Raw genomic sequence first — 20,739 nt, forward strand, 5'->3', positions numbered from 1 at the left:
ATGGCATGTAAAAGGACCCAAATGTCCTTTGAGCTTCGAATAGCTAAGGGGGCATAATTTTGAAATGACTAAAATATCCATGTTTAAATCTCTTTTCAATATGATTGGGCACCATTTTTCACTTTATGCCCTAACCTTTTTATGCTGAAGCATCGATACTTTTTGTGGGATAAGCTACACAAAAAAGGGGCAAATTTTTTAAACTACTTTATGGTTTAGGAAATTGACTAACTACACCCTTACTATTTCACTATTGTCTTAAAATACCTATACTATTTCTAACAATCGGCCATCGCTAAATCGTAGCAGAGACACACGAAAAGTAGATTTTACCCTTACATTAAGGAGCACCAAATAGTAAATTACTATTTTGACCCTATATTTAATAAAATAGGCATAGAGATGTTCCCAAGTATAGAAGAACATACGCCACTGCTGGTGTAGGTATACAATATTTGCTCAGCCCCTTAGAGAACACCGAACACCAAAACTAACACCACAAGGTTGCATGCGAGCAACCCACAGTCAACTTTCCTGCCACGATGGACCCGCAATGCATCACAAGTTCTGCAATGAACTAACAACGCGTATCGCAAAATGGTGATAAATCCGTGGTTCACCAAGCCCACTCGGTGCCCGAACCAAAGGAAACCACAGTCAAACCTAAGACAGGACCCTGCGTCTGTTCGAACGTGCGATAAACTGACGACCCGCTAAGTGTGCGATGAACCCACGGCTTACGGGCCCACTCGCGACCCAAACCAAGGGAACCTTGGGCCGAGCCCATGGTGAGGCCTACGCGTGTCCAAAGCCACGTAGAACCTACACCATCAAAAGGCGTGGTGAGATGCCATATAGGGTTAACAAGATGTCGCCCACCAAACTGTGGCATCATTAAATGCCACGCCAATTAAAATAAAATGCATAAGAGGTAGTAGCACACATAAATAATAAGGGATTTTGAGGAGAAGGAAAGCCGATCATCAAGAAAATCCTTATGAGACACATGGAAAAACCCCAATGTACACTTAATGATTGACAACAAATCCAATATTCTATTTCCCGATACGTCACAAATACTTTTTAGGATCTTGGATCTCCCCCATAAATAAAGATGCTCCTCGTATTGGGAGGCACTCAGCATTCGACACTCAATACCCAACGCTCATTACTCGTACTCGAGCGTGACTGGCTTCCGGATTTCTTATCTCCAACACTCAGCAAAAGAGTCAAACTCATTAGCCTCTCTCTGTCATTCAAAGAGACCGCTCCCACCTAACCCTTACCCCAACTACAACCGGAGTGGAAAGAGCATCAGCGCTTGCAACGACAACCACTACAACTTCCGTCCGGTGGTGCGACGGTGAGTCATCACCGTGGTCTCTCCAAATTAGAAATCACGCCGTCAATGTTGCCATCCTTGAAATGGTTTGTTCACACAGCCCTATCTCCAGCGGGATTTGGAGTGTTTAAATAGAAGGCGTCGTTGCCCTCTTCTCTAGCATTTCGATCCTAGCACGGTCTGACGAGGGATAGACTTGGGACCCACGTGACGGTGAGCTTTGTAGTAGGGTTCGCGGCCACGGTTGCACCGGACCAAGTGGATGTGTCAAGACGAGGGTGACGAAAATGAAGGTGGAGGTAGGAGCATTGCTGCCTTACTCCGGCGCACTAGATTGCGCACTGAAGATAATGAGGAGGAGGGCTATGTTATGCTCTACTATTAGTACTAGGACGGTGGAATAAGGGAGGGCAGAGGCAACGGTTCTCTGCTCAATCAACGTAATTGGCGGCAACTACAACGAACCACTCCTCGGCGGTAGCCGACGACACAACTGTTCCACTCCTTGTCTTTCATTGCATTCGAGCTGAAGAACTACCTTCCACCCAAAGAACTCTTTTTTTCTTCTTGTTCTAAGAACCCATAGATAAAAAAAAAAATAAAGATTAGCCAAAGAACTGCTAATCTTGTTCACTCTCTACGTCTTGCAGGCATTCGTCATCGTTGCCTGTCCTGCCAGAAACCCTTTTATCATCACTGCTATCATGTCTACTGTGTTCTTCATATAAGATCCAGGTCGCAGAAGACGACGAGGATTAGCTACCCGTCCTGCCATAAACACTTTATCGTCGCCACTGCCGCATCTACTGTGATCTTCATACAAGATCCAGGTCACAGAAAAACAACAGGGATTAGCTCTTCAGTCAACTTGGTTCCATTTCGACCTCAACGATTCTTCTCCGATACCATAGTCTTTTTTCCCTATTGAGTCGCCTGAACTGGATTTTCTTCATAGACAAGCTCAGGCTATTGGAATCACATCACCACCAACTACGATATGATCTTGTAGTAGATGTTCATAGGGTGTGGAGTGAGTGTGTAGAGGATTTAATTGTTCATGGTCGTGGCAGGAGGTTGGTTCTTAATTGTATTTTACCCTTTTCCATTCATCTTCTTCCCCAAAGGTTTAACATCGATGTTGTCTCATCCGATTCACCACTATGAAGAGCTCGATATGCCGTTGGTGAAAGGAAGAAGACATGAAGAAGAAGAAGACACGAGGTGTCACGTGTCTACAAATTTTGAGATAATATTAACGGATTTTAACAACAGAGGTAAAGTCAATTATTAGAAATAATATGGGTGATTTAAGGTAATATTAAAACAACTTGCCCAATACTATCGAAGAAGAAAAATTGTTTTTTGAAAAATAGTGAGTATTTCACACCGTAGCATGAAAAGACAATCTGGATATAATGGTCATAAAAATGTTAAAACAAGATTTAAGTTACATGCATTTTGGTCACCCCTGCTCAATTAATGGCACGTGGATGTTAATGACAACACAACGTCCATGTGAGAGTACAGCTCAAGACAAGCTCGTCTAAACCATTCCGTGCGGCACGCCCTTGCGGGCACCATTACCGCAACCATAAGAGCAGCTTGTCGAACCGTGCGCTACAACACCCACGCGGGCGATTTGTAACCTTCGTGCGTATCTAGCAACTAACGCGCCAACATGCCTTAATCTATGGAAACAGCTCCGCAAGAGACTCAGAGACGTTGTCTGATGGAATCTAAACCTCAGTAATTATAAAAGGATCCTAAATCCATCGAAAAGATGTATGCACACTGAAACACTTAAGCTCTCTCGCACATTGTCACGAAAATTCCCATACTGACTTAAGCATTGGAGTGTTCACCTGGGCAAAACCTACCTAGGCACTCTAATCCATCATTCTTTATAGCTCTTTCCAACTTAGCGTAAAAACACTAGCTCTGCTGTACAAGTTGGCACTGCCAGATCAGGACCTTGTTCGAGCCTAGTAACAGGACACGAGGGAGTGATCAGATTGTGCATCATCAATTGGTGTCGTTTGTGGGAAACACAACAAAAAGCTAGAGTTTCCTTTCATTTTTTTCTTGAAAACTTATGAATGACATTTTCCAACAATCTTTCTGCTAATAACAACGTCAATGGTAAAATCCCCATTGTCATGATAGGCTAGATCGACGTTCCCTTAAGCTCAAGGCAACATGAATGTGCCTGCCCCATCTGTTGACCCTGCAATACCCCCACGACTGTCAACGTACAACAATTCAATGACCTAGTACGATTTGTACAAACCATGACCAAACAACTCAGGTCCTAGGAGAACAGATTTGTCTTCATTACTGAACAACAACAGCAGCAACAGTGACACCCTCAAGTACCCCACAGGTGTCGTGGAACGATCAGTAGGTACTGGGTAACAGCCTGTAGCAACCACTTAACAGTTAGCAAGTGCCGGCCAACAACCAACAAATGCAACGCAACAACCAGGAAGTACCCAAGAACAGCCAGCAGCTACCTCCTCAGAACAACGGCCTAAACCGTGAAGACCCACCTCACTCATGGATACGGAGCCAGGTTCAGGTCCCAGACAGAGTTGAAGACTAAGACCCTTCTAACACTACTGCTCGAAATGATCAAGTTACAGCCGATAGTTGAGTCGAGGTTCCTGCTGGAACCGACGTCGCCAGCTCAATTGGAGGTACCAAGAAGAAGCACAAGAAGTGCTTGCACTGCGCCAAAAGGAAGACTTAGCTCGCCTGCGCAAGTAGTGAAGCCCAACACGGGGAAAACAACATTGCTACCAGCAAGATGGTTTCCCTCTCTAAACCACCTTGCCTGACACAAGAAACCCCACTAGCCCCTAAAATCCTTAAAGCCCTGAGACCAAAGAACTTTTGGGCCTTGACCCTGGAGTCCTATAGAGGTAGGACAGACCCAGTGGAGCACGCAAACAGCTTCCAGGCCCTCATGGTCCTTCATAGGGAAAACAATGCTAGCATGTGCATAGCATTCCCTATAACACTAAAAGAAGAATCTTGGCTCTGGTACTCCAGGCTAACTCTTGGTTCCATAAAAAATTGGGACCAATTCGCCAAGGTCTTCATCAACCAATTTGCCACTAGCAAGAGGCACTCCAAATCGACAACCTACCTATTTAACGTTGTTCAGAAGCCAAATGAAACACTAAGAGAATACATCAGGAGGTTCAACATGGAGTGTCTGCAGATCTTGGACATGCATCCCGTAGTACAACTTATTGCAAGTCATGTAGCTCACAAATTCATCAAGGCAAAGGAGGCAATAGGATCAGAGTTCGACCAGAACGAAAAAAGGAAAAGAATTGAGGAAGAAACCAGTACGAGCAGAACCAAAAGGAGGAACAAGTCTCCCAAGAGGAGCAAGTCACCGAGAGGTAGGCGCAATAGCTCGCCGCACCGAAGAAGCAAGTCGCCTGCTAGGGGGTCAAACAGATAGATCAGCCACCCCTCCAGCATATACCAGGACATTCACTCCGCTAAATACCAAGAGAAAGGAAATTTTGATGCAAATCAAATCCAATGACTATGTGAAATGGCCATCCAAGATGAGGGGGGACCCCACCACCCAAAACCCAAACAAATAGTGCCATTTTCACAAAGACGTAGGACATGACACCTAAAATTGATGGAATTTGAAGAATGAAATTGAACATTTCATCAAAAAAGGCTACCTGAGGCACTTCATCATAGATGAACAACGACATGAAGAGGGAACTAGCGGGCAAGCGCCACAGGCCAGCAGGTAGCAGGAGCCAGCTCCCCACAACCAGCAACCACTGGAAAGGCAGGTCTGAGGGACCATTAATGTAATCACAGGAGGATCAATAGTTCTTGGCTACACCTCATCAACAGGTAGAAATGCGGTAAGGGAACTAGAACAAGAAGATGGCAATCCGTACAAGCGCCCACAGAAAGAGGAAGTAATCTACTTCACTGAGGATGATATGTGTGGGATCTAGTACCCACATGACGACGCCTTGGTGGTAAAACTAATAATAAATGACTTTATGGTAGCACATAGTGGACGAGGAGGTGAGAAAGCTACTAGCAATGGACTTCGTGAAAGAAGTCCAATACCTAAGCTACATAGCAAATCTAGTTCTAGTAAAGAAGTCAAATGACAAGTGGCGGATGTGCATAGACTTTACAGACCTGAACCGAGCTTGTCCAAAAGATAGCTCGCTTTTGACGACGAGGAAGTGCCGATTTATGTCCTGATCGGTGGAGAAGTGACTTAGCTCCAATCAGATTGATGTATCTTTTGACATTTATTGTAAATGAATAAAGTACATAATTGATTCATTCCATTGTGGTGTGTTTATGTGTTTTTACACATAAACTTGACACTTATGAGACTCGTGTTAGTTTAGAATCTTTATAGCCATTGGATAGATCTAGGGAGGTCTATCCTGCCAAGGCTGACATTGATGTGCCCCCAAGTTGGTTGGGGTGGCTTGTTTCAACTGCTAGGGTGAGAGTTGAGGTACATGTAGTGTGGATTTTCTTGAAAGCCTAAACCAGACCAATTTCGAGTATTGCCCTGGACCTTGGAGACAGATGGGAAAAACTGGAAAGTTACACCTGACCCCTAAACTCGATTATGGTATTGCACTAGGTGTTAGATTGGGCTGTCTTTTGATATGCTAATCAGTGAGATCCTTAGAAGGGGTCAAAACCTGGTATATTGAGGTAGTTTGAGAATTCACCTGAGTGGGTGATCATAGTGATAGAATCAGCCCCTTTGTTGGACAAAGCGAATGATCGGAAAATGCACTCTCTCTGATGGAAACCTAAACTGCCGACAGTGGATTTCAATTGTGTTTGAAATTTGGTTTTGCAAAATATATTTATATATAGATATACTTATATATCATGGTTTCACAAATTGTTTGAAAAAATGTTTTAATTCTCGGGATCCATGTAAGTAGAGAGTGCAACACTGTACCTTGCAACCGAGGGAGAGGTCCTCTCTTGTCGGGCAGTGTTTGATCATTGAGGGCTGAGAGGTTAAGTGTAAGACCATTGAGGGTAATACCTGATGGACTAATCTTGCATCTTCCCATAGTTCATAGGTTTACATAAGCTGGCTGGATCCAAGAACCATTTAGTGCAAATGTTGGGCCCATTAAGAGCCCATGGTGATGGACTCATGTGGCTGCTGTGTAGATCAATGTTAGGGTCCCACGCCATACAAAGAGAGCCAAGTTGGCATCATATTAAAGAGTAAGTGAGCACATAAGCTTAATGGGCCTAAAACCTAATTCAAACTGGGCTTAAGTTAGTTAATTAAAAAGGGGCGAATTTAGTTTTCAACTGATTAGGATTAGCTGAAGGATAAGATAAGTCTTATCCATTTAAGAGTCCAGATCCAAATATAAGATTCTGATTGGGAAACTCTCTCTCCTAATTAGATTAGGAGACTGATCCATGAAGGCTATTAATAGGGGGTGAATTCTACAGATTTTCATCACAGGAAATTGTAGAGTTCTTTCCCAGTTCTTGCTGCCTCTACCCAGTTCGATCTCCACTTGTAGATCTGATTAAGAAAGGTTCTTGATATTGTTTCTTGGTAGAAGAAACAATCTGAAGTCGTGCTCACCAGCCCTTGCTTGATTCTTGTTGAAGAATTCAGGTTTTTACTGAAGAACCATCATGTTGATCCTGTTTCACTACACACTATGTCATCTTCAGTGGAATCGGGTTTTGGTCTTTTCCTTGGGCATGAACTCCTGCGTTGAGAGTTACTATTACTTTGCATCAGGTATATCCCTCATTCTCTTTTGGTTTCAGATATGGTCCGGTTTTGGATTCAAGAACGAATCTTGAAAATGCAGTTTTCTAAATTAGGGAATACGATTCCCAAATGGGAGAGAAAGAACCTTTTGAAAATTTCCCCAACCTTCCTGCAGAGTTTGGCCTATGATATGATGGATTTCCCATCCCTTCAGTGGTATCAGAGCCAGGTTTTGTTCTTGAACCGAAAATAAACCAGATTTGATCTATGCAAATCAGTCGAAATCGTTCTACCCGATTTGCACATTTTGCAATTCGCTACTAAATAGGTTCCCAGTTTTGGGCAAATGATCTAAAAATTAAATCTTTATAAATCTGCAATTTATTTAGAATTGTTCTATTTATATTTCTTGGATTTTGGGCTATTCGTATGGTGGATATCGAAATCTTTTATTGGCACAATGAATCTGCTTAACTGTTGTATTCTATACATTCTTGGTCTGTAAATATATATGTATAGGATTTCATTATGATGTAAATTAATAGAAAAATTAGGCTTTTTTCTATTTTTTTCGTTGGAAGAAGAAGCTACAGCTAATCTTTGACAGATGTGCAATCTACGATTTGTAGAAATGAAATTAGGAAGCTACGACTAATCTTTTTCTTGCAGGTTTGGATCCACACAAACGACCCACTGTTTTGTTTATTTGCTAATTATTGATTGTCATTTATCAACCATATGAAATTTCATATCATCTTCTTGAATTGAATATTGAATTAAACACTAAACCCTAGACCCATTCGACCCAGATTGGACTAAATTGGTTGGACCGAATCTGTGGTTCAATGGGGGCTGTTCACAACCCTAAAATTTCACATATGGGCTGAGGGTTTGATGGCTAAATGCAAGATGCAATTCTGACAAAGGCCAAAGGGAAAGATTATATGATGAGTGGATGAGATCCTTCACAGAAGGTGGTGGGGTTTTGCAGCCAAAATAGTTGGCTCCATGCACCCATGTGGTTTCCCACATTTCCAAAGACACAACTATCACTGTCACTGAGATTGAAGGGAATCTCAGAGATGCCCAAAATGGAAATGGAACATAGATTAAAAGCTCTTTTTGTGTGATAACATGAATCAATTAGGTTGTGGACTTATAAATCTGCTTTGCCTTTACCAGAAATGGCAAACAGAAAATTAGTCAAGTTGTTGGATGATAACAAACTCAAGGGCTCTAATTATGCTGACTGGTTCTGAAACTTTATGCTGGTTCTGACGTCTGAGAAATTAGACAATTTCTAAGAGCCCTACTCCGAATCGTCTGGGTGATAAGGCTTCTGAGGCCCGAATGAGAGATTATCAAGAATGGGATGAGAAAAATTCTCTTTCCAAGTGTTATATCATAGCCTCTTTAGACAATCCAATACAACAACAATTCAATAAGATCGAAGTGTCCAAAGATATATTGGATAATCTAAAGACTATGTATGAAGAGTATAATCATTCTACTAGATAGAAGGTCTTAAAATTATTTATGACCACACAAATGACCGAGAACCAACAGGTTCATGACCATTGTTTAAAGATGATGGGCTATATCAATGAACTGGAAGCTCTTGGGTCAGGGCTAGATCATGACACCAAAATTGATGTTGTTCTCAATTCCTTGCCTCCGTCCTTCAATCAGTTTATCATGAACTACAACATTAATAAGCTAAATGTTAGCCTTCAAGAACTCAATAATATGTTGTAGAGGGCTGAGGAACCAATTAAGAAGGACAAGCCAATAGCTATGCTTGTTGAAGGTGGCAAATCGGGCAAGAAAAGGTGGATGCTTAAAAGGAATGCTCAAAAAAAGGGTAGCAAAGCTAAGAAGCAGAAGAAAGACAAGGCATCAGATGCCTGTCACTTCTGCAAACAGACCGGCCACTAGAAGATAAATTATCCTCAATACCTAGAGGCTAAGAAACAAGGTATGTTTGATTCTTTCATCATAGAGACCAATCTGTTGGTTATTTATACCTTCTAGTGTATTGACTCTGAGACTTCTACTCATGTGTATAACTCACTACAGGGGTTCAAGATAAGCAGAAGACTGAGTGATGGAGATGTGACACTTTACTTGGGGACTTTTGCAACTGTTGCAGCCACGACCATAGGCACTATAGAATTAGTCTTCAGAGAAAGGAATATTGTATTGAAAGATTGTCTTTTCGTACCTAATTTAAGAAGAAATTTGATTTCTATTTCAAAGTTGTGCATGAATGGTTATTCCACTTTGTTCAGTAATGTGATTACTACTAAACAGAATAACAGGTTCCTAGCATATGGGGAATTTGAGAATGGTCTCTCTGTTCTCCATCCCTCTCTGGAAACCAACATTACAAAAACTACGTCAGAAATAAACCCCAAGAAAAGAATCTGTGATACAGTTAGTCCCACGTGCCTATGACATTACCAACTTGGCCACATTAACATAGATTGTATCACAAGGTTGGTAAATGATGGTCTTTTGGATTTTCTAACTGTATAAGATCTTCCAACCTATGAACCTTGCCTTCAGAGTAAGATAACGAAACAACCATTTACTAGTAAGCCTGAAAGATCTACAGGCACACTTTACATGATACATACTGATGTATGTGGTCCCCTGAATGTTAGGACATGTAATCAACACGTTTATTTCATAACCTTTACCGATGATTATTCTCGGTATGGTTACATGTACCTAATGAGACATAACTCTGAATCCTTTGAAAAGTTCAAGGAGTTCAGATAAGAAGTCGAGAAACAGGTAGGGATTGAAATTAAAGCCCTTCGATTAGATCGATGTTGTGAGTATCTCTCTAATGAATTCGGGGATTACTTAAATGACAATGGGATAGTATCACAATTAGCCCCTCCCGCTACACCATAGTTAAATGCGTGTGTTAGAGAGATGGAACCAGACCCTATTCGATATGGTCCGATCACTTCTCATCCACTTAGAATTACCTACATCCTTTTGGGGATACGCATTGGAGATTGCAATTTATGTGTTGAACTAGGTTCCAACCAAATATGTTCTTAAGACTCCATATAACCTTTGGACTGATAAAAAACCAAGTGTGAGACATTTGAAGATTTGGAGTTGTCTTGCACACGTGAAAAGAATAAGTGCAAACAAATTAGAATCTAAGACCAGTCGTTACCTATTTGTAGGTTACCCCAAAGGATTTGTAGGTTACTTATTCTATGATCCAAAAGAACAAAATGTGTTTTGCATTCAAAATGCCTATTTCTTAGAAGAAGATTACATCTTGGAGAATCTTCAACAAGAAGTTCTTGATGAGGAGAGCCCAGGAGTAGTAGGAGATGTCCCACAAGCTCCAAACACTCAACCTAGAAGGTCTACCTGGGTATCCAGGCCTCTAGTTCATTACAGTTATGACCAAGAAAGTTACTTGGTGGAAGCCACGACAAGTGAGGAAGTTCCCATGACTTATGTGGAAGCAATGTTGGACATAGATTCCCTGAAGTGGGTAGATGCCATGAAAGCCGAGATGGATTCGATGGAGACCAACAAGGTCTGTACTCTTGTAGACCCACCCCCTAGGGTAAAAGTAATTGGTTGCAAGTGGATTTACATGAGGAAGAAGGGCCCAGATGGTAACATTGAGACCTATAAGGCTCGTCTTGTGAAGAAAGGGTACACTCAGAAGAGGGAATCGACTACGAGGAGACCTTTTCACCGGTGGCTATGCTAAAGCCTATTAGGATCTTGCTAATTGTAGCAACATACCATAACTATGAGATTTGGCAAATGGATGTCAAAATCGCGTTCCTGAATGGAGATCTTATTGAAGATATCTACAACCACAAGGATTCATTGTTGCAGGTCAGGAACACATGGTATGTAAAGTTAACCGATCCATATATGGACTGAAGTAGGTTTCTAGGAGTAAGAACATTTGATTTAACTCTACTGTCAAAAGTTTGATATTAAGCAAAATCCGGATGAACCCTGTGTTTATAGGAAGACCATTGGGGATAAGGTTACATTCTTGGTTCTATATGTATTGACATTCTACTCATTGGAAATGATGTAGGAATGTTAACTATGGTGAAAGTGTGGTTTTCACAACAATTCTCCATGAAAGATCTTAGAGAAGCCACCTATATCTTGGGACTTCGACTCTATAGAGATAGATCGAAAAGGATAATTAGATTATCTTAGTATACTTACATTGACAAGATTGTCAAGAGATACAATATGGAGAACTCCAAGAAAGGAAATGCTCCTTTAGGCACGAAGTGACTCTCTCCAAGGGTATGTCTCACAAAACTCTCGAGGAGATTGAGGGCATGAAGGAGATTCTCTATGCCTCAGCCATAGTGAACATCATGTATGCCATGTTGTGCACTCTTCCTAGCATTGCTCAGGCAGTGAGTGTGGTAAGTAGATACTAGTCTAACCCAGGATAGGAACACTGGATTACTGATGCAAGGGTATACTGATGCCAATTTCTAGTCAGATCCAGATGATATATAGTGTACATCTGGTTACATCTTTATGACAGGGGCTTGTGCAGTTAGTTGAAAAAGCAACAAACAAGGTTCCACCGTAGATTCCACAACCGAAGCCGAATACATTGCTGCAAGTGAAGTTGCTAAAGAAGCCGTCTGGATGAAGAAATTGATTCAGGAATTAGGAATAGTTCCATCTAACTCATTACCCATCCCACTGTTGTGTGACAACAATAGAGCTATAGCTCAGGCTAAGGAACCACAAGCCCACTCGAAGTCGAAGCACATCGAGAGAAAATACCATGTACTATGGGAGATAGTTGGTAGAGGGGACGTCCTGATTCAGAAAGTAGCGTTAGTGGAGAATGTAGCAGACTCATTGGCTAAGCCGCTTACATAGAAAGTGCTTGAGAAATACGTGGAAAGTATAGAACTCCAGCTTGTACTCGATTAAACCTAAGTGCAAGTGGGAGTTGTTGGACAGTTATGCCCTTAGCTCCAATCAGATTGATGTATCTTTTGACATTTATTGTAAATGAATAAATTACATAATTGATTTATGTCATTGTGGTGTATTTCTGTGTTTTTACACATAAACTGGACACTTATGAAACTCGTGTTAGTTATAATCTTCACAGTCGTTGGGTAGATCTGAGAAATCTATCCTGCCAAGGCTGACATTGATGTGCCACCAAGTTGGTTGGGGTGGCTTATCTCAGCTGCCAGGGTGAGACCTAAGGTACATGCAGTGTGGGCTTTCTTGAAACCCTGAACCGGACAAATTTTCAGTATTGCCCTAGACCTTGGAGACAGATGGGAAAAGCTGGAAAGTTACACCTGACCCCTAGATACGATTATGGTACTGCACTAGGTGTCGGATTGGGCTGTCTTTTGATATGGCAATCAGTGAGATCCTTAGAAGGGGTCAAAACCTGAGCATGTTGGGGCAGCCTGAGAATTCACCTCAGTAGGTGATCATAGTGATAGAATCAGCCCCTTTGTTGAACAAAGTGAATGATCGGGAAATGTACTCTCTCTGATGGAAACCAAAACTACAAGCAGTGGATTTCAAATGTGTTTGCAATTTGGTTTTGCAAAATATATTTATACTTATATATTATGTTTTAACAAATTGTTTGCAAAAGGTTTTAATTCCCGAGATCCTTGTAAGTAGAGAGTGCAACATTGCACCTTGCAACCGAGGGAGAGGTCCTCTCTTGTCGGGTAGTGTTTGATCATTAAGGGCTGAGAAGTTAAGTGTAAGACCATTGAGGATAATACCTGATGGGCTAATCTTGCATTTTCCCACAGATCTTGGGTTTTCATAAGGTGTCTGGATCCAAGAGCCATTTACTGTAAATGTTGGGTCCATTAAGAGTCCATGGTGATGGACTCAGGAGTTCACTATCTCCAAGAGTGAATTCGGCCAGGCCTTGTAATAGAGGCTGGGCTAAACCCATGCGGCTGATATGTAGATCAATGTTAGGGTCCCACGCCATACAAAGAGAGCTAAGTTGGCAGCAAATTAAAGAGCAAGTGAGCACATAAGCTTAATGGGCCTAAAGCCCAATTCGCTTAAGTTAGTTAATAAAAAGGGGCAACTTCAGTTTTAAACTGATTAAAATTAGCTGAAGGATAAGATAAGTCTTATCCGTTTATGAGTCCAAATCCAAATATAAGATTTGGATTGGGAAACTCTCTCCTTATTAGATTAGGAGGCTGATCCAAGAAGGATATTAATAGGGGGCGAATTCCTCAGGTTTTCATCACAGCAAATTGCAGAATTCTTCCCCAGTTCTTGCCGCCTCTACCCAGTTTGATCTCCACTTGTGGATCTGATCAAGAAAGATTCTTGATATTGTTTCTTGGTAGAAGAAACAATCTGAAGTTGTACTCACCAGCCCTTGCTTGATTCATGCTGAAGAATTTAGGTTCTTGCTGAAGAAACATCCTGTTGATCCAGTTTCACTACACATTGTGTCATCTTTAGTGGAAGCGGGTTTTGGTCTTTTTCTTTGGGCGTGAACACCTGCGTTGGGAGTTACTATTACTTCGTATCAGGTATATCCCTCATTCTCTTTTGGTTTCAGATCTGGTCCGGTTTTGGATTCAAGAACGAACCTTGAAAATGCAGTATTCTAAATTAGGGAATACGATTCCCAAATGTGAGAGAGAAATTTTTGAAAATTCGCCCAACCTTACTATAGGGTTCGGCCATCCATATGATGATCTCCTATCCTTTCATTAGACTCGTCAATCCTAACTCGTTCCTGGATGAGCTGCTTGACAGGAGCCTGTAGCTCAGTGTCCCTACATTCAGCAACTTTCTGGCAACTACTGTACCAGGTAGTGTCAACATCCCAACCACCATCTTTCTTAAGGAAAAATAACCTTTTCTTTCAGCCCTAACCTTGTTAGGGAAATCAAAGATTTTCCTCCTACTACGGAAGGGAAGGTAGAAACAGAATGGGCCAGGAATTCTTTTCATTTGAACTAAACATGAGAACGCCTCAAGACTCAAAGGGAAGCCTTGGTTGTGGCACAAACCGATCAGCCATACCAGCGTTCTGACCCCATTTAGGGTGAGCTAACCTAGTGTTACCCTGTAGTGCCTCAACACAGCGATAATAAACGGGTAAAGGGGGAAGTGGAGACTAGCTGCCAATGATTCCTCACAAACACACAGCCCCTCCCAGTTGTGGTCCCAAGGATAATGACTAGTAGCAGGCTCGGTCCAACGATACCTGGGTCGACTCAAACAAACCTACCACAGCCTCTACCTCCTCCCTCACCAGAAAAATGAAGGGGAACCAGAAAACTACAGTGATAGCACTCGAGGTAAGGAGAAACTGGAGCTCGCCAACAAAAAAATAGAGTTCGCCTCAGCCGATTAGCACTGGCGACTAACTCGCAGACCGACCTCTTCCTTCAGAAAAATCCAAAAACAATGAGTATGTGGGGACCTCACAAGAAGCCCCATATTTATAGCTCGCGGGGAGACAGAATCGATGACCTAGATGGAAACTGCAGCTGGCAGAGACGTGCTGCCAAGAATCCAACAGCATAAGTGTGAGACAGCTTGGCAACAATAAGAATCTAGCGCGCGAGCTCAATCTTTAAGCGCACCAATTCAAAAATTAAAAAATGAGCGCATGTGCGCTCAATTTCGAATTTAAGTGCATGTTTAAATTTAAACCACCCGCCATGGACGCCACACACGCCAAGCCACCGCCCTCTCACCAAACTCTAGAAGATTCTAGAAGAAGCGGTTCGGCCGAGCCCAAACCAGGCGAACTGAACCGCCGACAAAAGCGAGAAGACCAAAAACGCCCCAGAAGGTCCTACTCTCTTCGCCAGCTGAACAGTAGCTTGAGAGTGGGGGGCAATTGATGAGGGGCATTTTGGTGACCCCCGCTCAACTAATGGCACATGGACGCTGTTGACAACACAGTGTCAAAGTGTACAGGACAGCTCAACAAGTCAACACGTGGCACCCAACATCAGGTGAGCAGCCGAGCTGGGGCGAGCTCAGGTCGCCATCAACACGAGCCCGTCTAAATCGTTCTGTGCGACATGCCCCTGTGGGCATCGTTACTGCAACCATAGGAGCAGCTCACCGAACCATATGCCACAAGACCCGCATGCGACCTGTAACCGCTGAGCGAATTTAGCAACTGATGTGCTAGTACGCCTTAAATTGCGGCAACAGCTTCGTAGGAGACTTAGAGACGTTGTCTGATAGCACCTGAACTTTAGATAACTATAAAAGGACCCTAAATCCACCAAAAAGAGATATGCACACTAAAGCACTTAAGCTCTCTCACACATTCTCATAAAATTTCTCATGCTGACTTAAGCATCGAAGTATTCATCTGAGTAAAACCTACTCAGACACTCTAATCCTTCCTTCTTTACAACTCGAACGTACAAACACCAATTCAACTATGCAACTCGACACTATCAAATCAAAACCTTATTCGAGTCCAATCACATAACACGAGGGAACAGATTGCGCATAATAATATATATTAACAATTTTTGGGTAAAAAGTCATGTTCCTTGATTATGAGTTATAGGTGCATGTCAAGTAGCACAACTGCGAGCGGGATATTTAAGTTAACTTACAAGTGACGTTTACAACTTATTACAACAGGAAAAAGTAGAAGGAACATTGTGGAAAGTGACCATCCTTTATTGTTAATCATCAGCATGACCGCACGTAGCCATAAGCCATGTACTCTCTTTCTCTTTCTCTATACCCAAATAACTAATCAATGTCAAAAAGTAAAAAAGTGCTTCCACACTATTTTCTCATATTCTAATACTTTCTATACCCAAATAACTAATTATCTTCTCGCCACTATATGTGATATTGATGTCTGTCAATAAGTGGTCTTGAAGGGCTTGTATGACTTGAGATCCATAACGACTCCTGCAAACTACCCACATGCGGCTGCAACCGACACAATCAGACAAGTGAAGCTCAATATTTGAAGCCCAACCCATCTCGCTGTCCATTTCTCAATCTTCTTCCGGGCGATGTACATCTCGATGGGGAAGTAGACGGTCAATGGCCAGAACCCAAACGCACCCATGATTCCCACCACGTCATTGAAGAAGGGCATGAGCATCGCTTTAACTGTGGTTACTGCCACGAATATCGTCCTCCACACCAGCCTGAAGAGGTTGAGCCTATAGCATCCATACCAAGGGATGGGCACCTCGAATTCCTTCCCTATGAACTCAATCCTGGGCCACTTCTTTACACTCCGTTTCTCCACAAATGCAAATAGGGGCTGGCAGTAGACCTGCATTTGGTTTCCTTTTAATCTTTTTTTTTTTTTAATTTTCGATATATCCATCATCATACAAGAATTAAAATAAAAAGAAATTAATATTAGGGTAATTCGGAAACTTCTACGTGATTTGGCTGAGGATGAAGATTGTATCTGCTCCTCACACCAACTTTACAGAATTAATGTTCCTGCCATACATAGAGAACACCAACTTTACAGAATATCTCCCGTACTTGAATGTTAATAGGAGATATTTCCAGTACACTGTGGGATGTGATTGTGATGTCAGTGTGAGGAGCGGTCTGTGAAGAACAGATCCCAAGTGTTACTCCAAGAGCCCAGAGCTCAGCTGCAGTGGTAGCATCCTTAATGCTGTGTTTGGTTGCAACACAAAAAAATTTGCACTGATGTAAAATCATGAAAGTGCAAAATGATATGAATGTAAATTTAGACCTATTTTTGTTTCAAATTTTAGCTTTTTTTATTTGATTGCAATATAAATGACGTCAGTAAATCATGAAACAGTGTAAAGTAAAACCCAAAACAGATTTAAATGAGAATTTGCATTTTTTTCATCTGCACTCCCATTCATTTGTACTAGTGCAAATAAATTTGCACTGCAACCAAACGCAGCCAAAGGAAAATTGGCCATAAAAGCTAAGGTTGTCTTTCAGGCATGCCACGTGTCCAGTGGGAATTGGACAGATAATTGGTATAGTATCATATATATACCTGATATGCACCGATGAGGTGGACGACAATGGCAACGTTGGCAATATCAAGCAACCAGTAAGGATTGTAGAATCCAAAGCCAGTGAGAAGATTTCCAGGAGCGTCGTCTCCAAAGGCAGCATAGCCCATACACCCACAGAGCAGGTAGAACACCGTAGTTACCGAGATGCTCATTAAAGTAGCCTTCTTCATTGTCTTGTGCTCGGCGGGAGGAGATTTCAGTGTGTCCTGATTGCCCAAGCCATCATCATCATCTAATTAATTAGTAAGGCTAGCTAAGGGATGGTATATAAGCTGTAGCATCGATCACCGATCTCGATCCAAATTTTGCTTCAATTACGTACCTGAATCTCTATGAGGATGATGGAGTAAGAATACGCGAAGGCAATGGCTCCTAGAGCTTGCAAACTCCTCCACATCTTCTGGGTTCCAGTCACTTTCCCTATGCTAATACCCATCAAGCTCCCTTTGAAGCCCTTGTTCTCTGTAAATTGTTTATATTAGTTTTCATGAAATTACAAATTTTCAAGCAAAAGTTTAAGCTTTTAAGAAATCATTCAACTTAAAAGCTTAAACCGTTTAAGTGACGTCCCTGAATAAGTTTCTATTCTCTCACACCATTTATGTATAAACGTAGGTTAGGTTATGACATATAATCCATGCATCCATACCTGCAACCTTGGCGATGCCTAGACTAAGGCCAACGGTAGAGTAGGTGAAGGACATGACTGCTGCGACTATAGAGAGCCACCATACTTGTCAAAATCTGGGATCTGAGAAAACACCACCTCTGTAATTCCAAACGCGATCATGTATTCATTGCTTGACATGTGACATTGATCTTTCCCTCCGCTCTTATGGAAACAATTGGACCTATTTATTGCCCTTAACAACACAAGAACAAAATAGAACTCACATCATGCTGATTGAAGAAGACGACTGAAGAGAGAGAGAGAGAGAGAGAGAGAGAGAGAGAGACAAAAAAAAGAACTCACATCATGCTAATTGAAGCAGCAATGGTATACCTAATTACAACACCAAACAGATTTATGTACTTAATGGCTCCACAAATTGAAACCTTTTTTCCCCCTGGACACAAATAACATGAATCATCATCATCTGGCTAATTAGTAGTCAGTGTTCTTGTTGGTAGTTGAGGTAGAAGTAGTAGATCCTGAGAGTTCCAGACAACTTAGGAACCTTTCATTTGGCAGAAGTTTATTGATAAAATGGTGAGCTATTGGCCTAAAAGTATGGCTCAACTCAACCTGCTCCCCACTCCAATAGTGGAGTTAGCATTTGCCTTTGTCATGGGGATTTGCAGCTTATAAGATATTCTCAAATAGTATTGTAACTTTTGATTAAATGTTGCCAAATGGCAAAAAAATGCTAAGTTAACTACCTAAGTTGGCCTTGACAGCATCCGTGTAGGTATAATTTCTTTTTCCAGTTGCAGGGTCAACCGATCTGTAACACTGAGATAGAAGGTTTGAAGTGTAGAAAATGACAAAGGCAAAGAGCACCATGACTGCGGGTCCAGCAACCCAACCAAGCTGCCCAATAGCCCAAGCCAACGAAAGGACACCAGACCCTATCACGGCCGTGATTATGTGGGAAGTCGCCGTCCAAACTGTACCTGCACCATCACCACCCAAGTAACCCAAGTACCCATTAATTAGATCAACGAACACCAGCTCATGAATCTATCACTCGGTGTAATTATAAGAAGAAATTAAGTTTTGTTTGTGTTTCTGGTCTCGTCCAGACTCCGGAGTCAGAGTATTATTTGGAAGCTCGAAGCATCGATCCATGCATTAAACCTTACGTTAAAACTTAAAATCTTAGATTTACCTGTCCGCTTCAGGCAGCCATCGTCATCGAAGCACTTAGAATATCCAGACTGAGAGTTCATGAAACCAGCTTCGGCGCTGGCTTTGGGTTGGAATTCTATTTGCAGGTGATAACTAGCATCTCGGCTTCCTTCCGGCAGAAGGGGAGTTCCGCCATTTCTTGGTAACATGGCTCTGAGTTAACACAGACTCAGGAAATCCAAGGACGGACGACGAAAGATAGAAAGCAGAGACAGAGAGAAGATGATGATCAAGAAGAGTAGATTTGAGGAGTTTGATTGCGAGAGGGGTGAATGCTTCTCTATATGCAATGGGATTTTATAAGGGAGGGCAATTGGTCGAGCAGAACTGTTGGAGTAGAGTCGTAGGAACTACTCGGGAGGATTATCATGGTTATACGCATTTTTGGTTGGTCAACTATCGTGTAACACGACAACCCATTTGTGGATAGTCTGAGACTTCTATTATTAGTATCTATGAAATCCCAAAATTAGCCTTACTTGGTGGCTTGGTTTATTTAATTTATTCAGCTTATTGCTACAGTTGCACATAGATCATGTTAGAATTTCGTTGGGACACTTTGTGTTGGCAGCAGATCCTCATAACTATACGTCCTCCAAGTATAGATCTACTAACAAATACTACCAACACTATCACAACAACCCATTATAGCAGTAGCTAGACTTGTTCATGGGCTGGGCTTTGCCTATTTATAAATAGAAAATTACTAGGTCTGAGCCCGAGCCCTATATAAAGTCCAAAGTCCGACTTTGATAGGTATTTTATAACATATTAATCATATATTATTAATAATATATTATATATTATATAATATTTTATATATTTAATATATATAATACTTTTGTGGGTAATAATTTCATTATTATATAATATACATTATGTGTTATTAACATATATATATTATATTTCTGTCATATATTTAATATTATTGGACCAAGTTCGGGCTCAAGATGGGTTTATATGAGAAAGCCCTAACCTGGCCCAAAATATAATCAGGCCCAATTTTTAAAGACCGAATCCACGGGCTTAAAATTTTGTCCAAACCCTATTTAGGACGAGATAGATCGGGCCAACCCATAGAGCTACCTGGCCTATACACAGGTAGCACCTTGAGAACATCTCCATAAATGAAAGGAGATGTTTCCAATTTGCGCAGAAGTGGCCCTTTTGAGACATGTTGGGAGCGTTTTATTGGTAATAAATCACTTCTCCGATCCCCATACCCATGAGCCTCTCAACCTAGAGACAGTGGGATTTGACCCCAAGTCACAAATCTCCATTACAATCAGCCAGCAATTTTGAAGCCTCAGCTAAAGCTAAAGATCACATCAACTACTCTTAGCTAGGTCTATTGTATTGATGTTACCACGGCTAGAGCTTTTTGACCACCAAGAACTATTTTTTTTTCTCTAAAAAAAAATTAAAATGGAATTACTCTATCGAAATAATTATTTAATTGTTAAAATTATATATATAAAGTGGCCTTCGTAGAAGCAAAGATGCATGCATTAAGGGGGAAAGGTTTTATGTAACACAATTTGGTATAATTTTGAAAATTAATGTCTACGATTTAAAATTTTGGTAAAAAGTTCATAGCATGTATGGTAAAAAGATTGGGTGAAAGCGAACACTAATACTATCTTTTAAAAAATATGGAATAAAACTTTGAGCATATGTTACATACACATGTGTGTACAATTCACTAAAGTTGCATTTATTATAC

The 20,739-nt window shown here is 41.4% G+C and overlaps 1 pseudogene; it reads right to left on the bottom strand.

Moving 5' to 3' along the window:
- Nucleotides 1–15,999: 15,999 nt before the first annotated feature.
- On the bottom strand, nucleotides 16,000–19,057 carry LOC148849283 (amino acid permease 3-like; annotated as a pseudogene).
- Nucleotides 19,058–20,739: the final 1,682 nt, after the last annotated feature.

This window comes from Nelumbo lutea, chromosome 6, assembly GCF_056320005.1.
Source record: "Nelumbo lutea isolate HS-2025 chromosome 6, American lotus-T2T, whole genome shotgun sequence".
NCBI lineage: Eukaryota > Viridiplantae > Streptophyta > Magnoliopsida > Proteales > Nelumbonaceae > Nelumbo > Nelumbo lutea.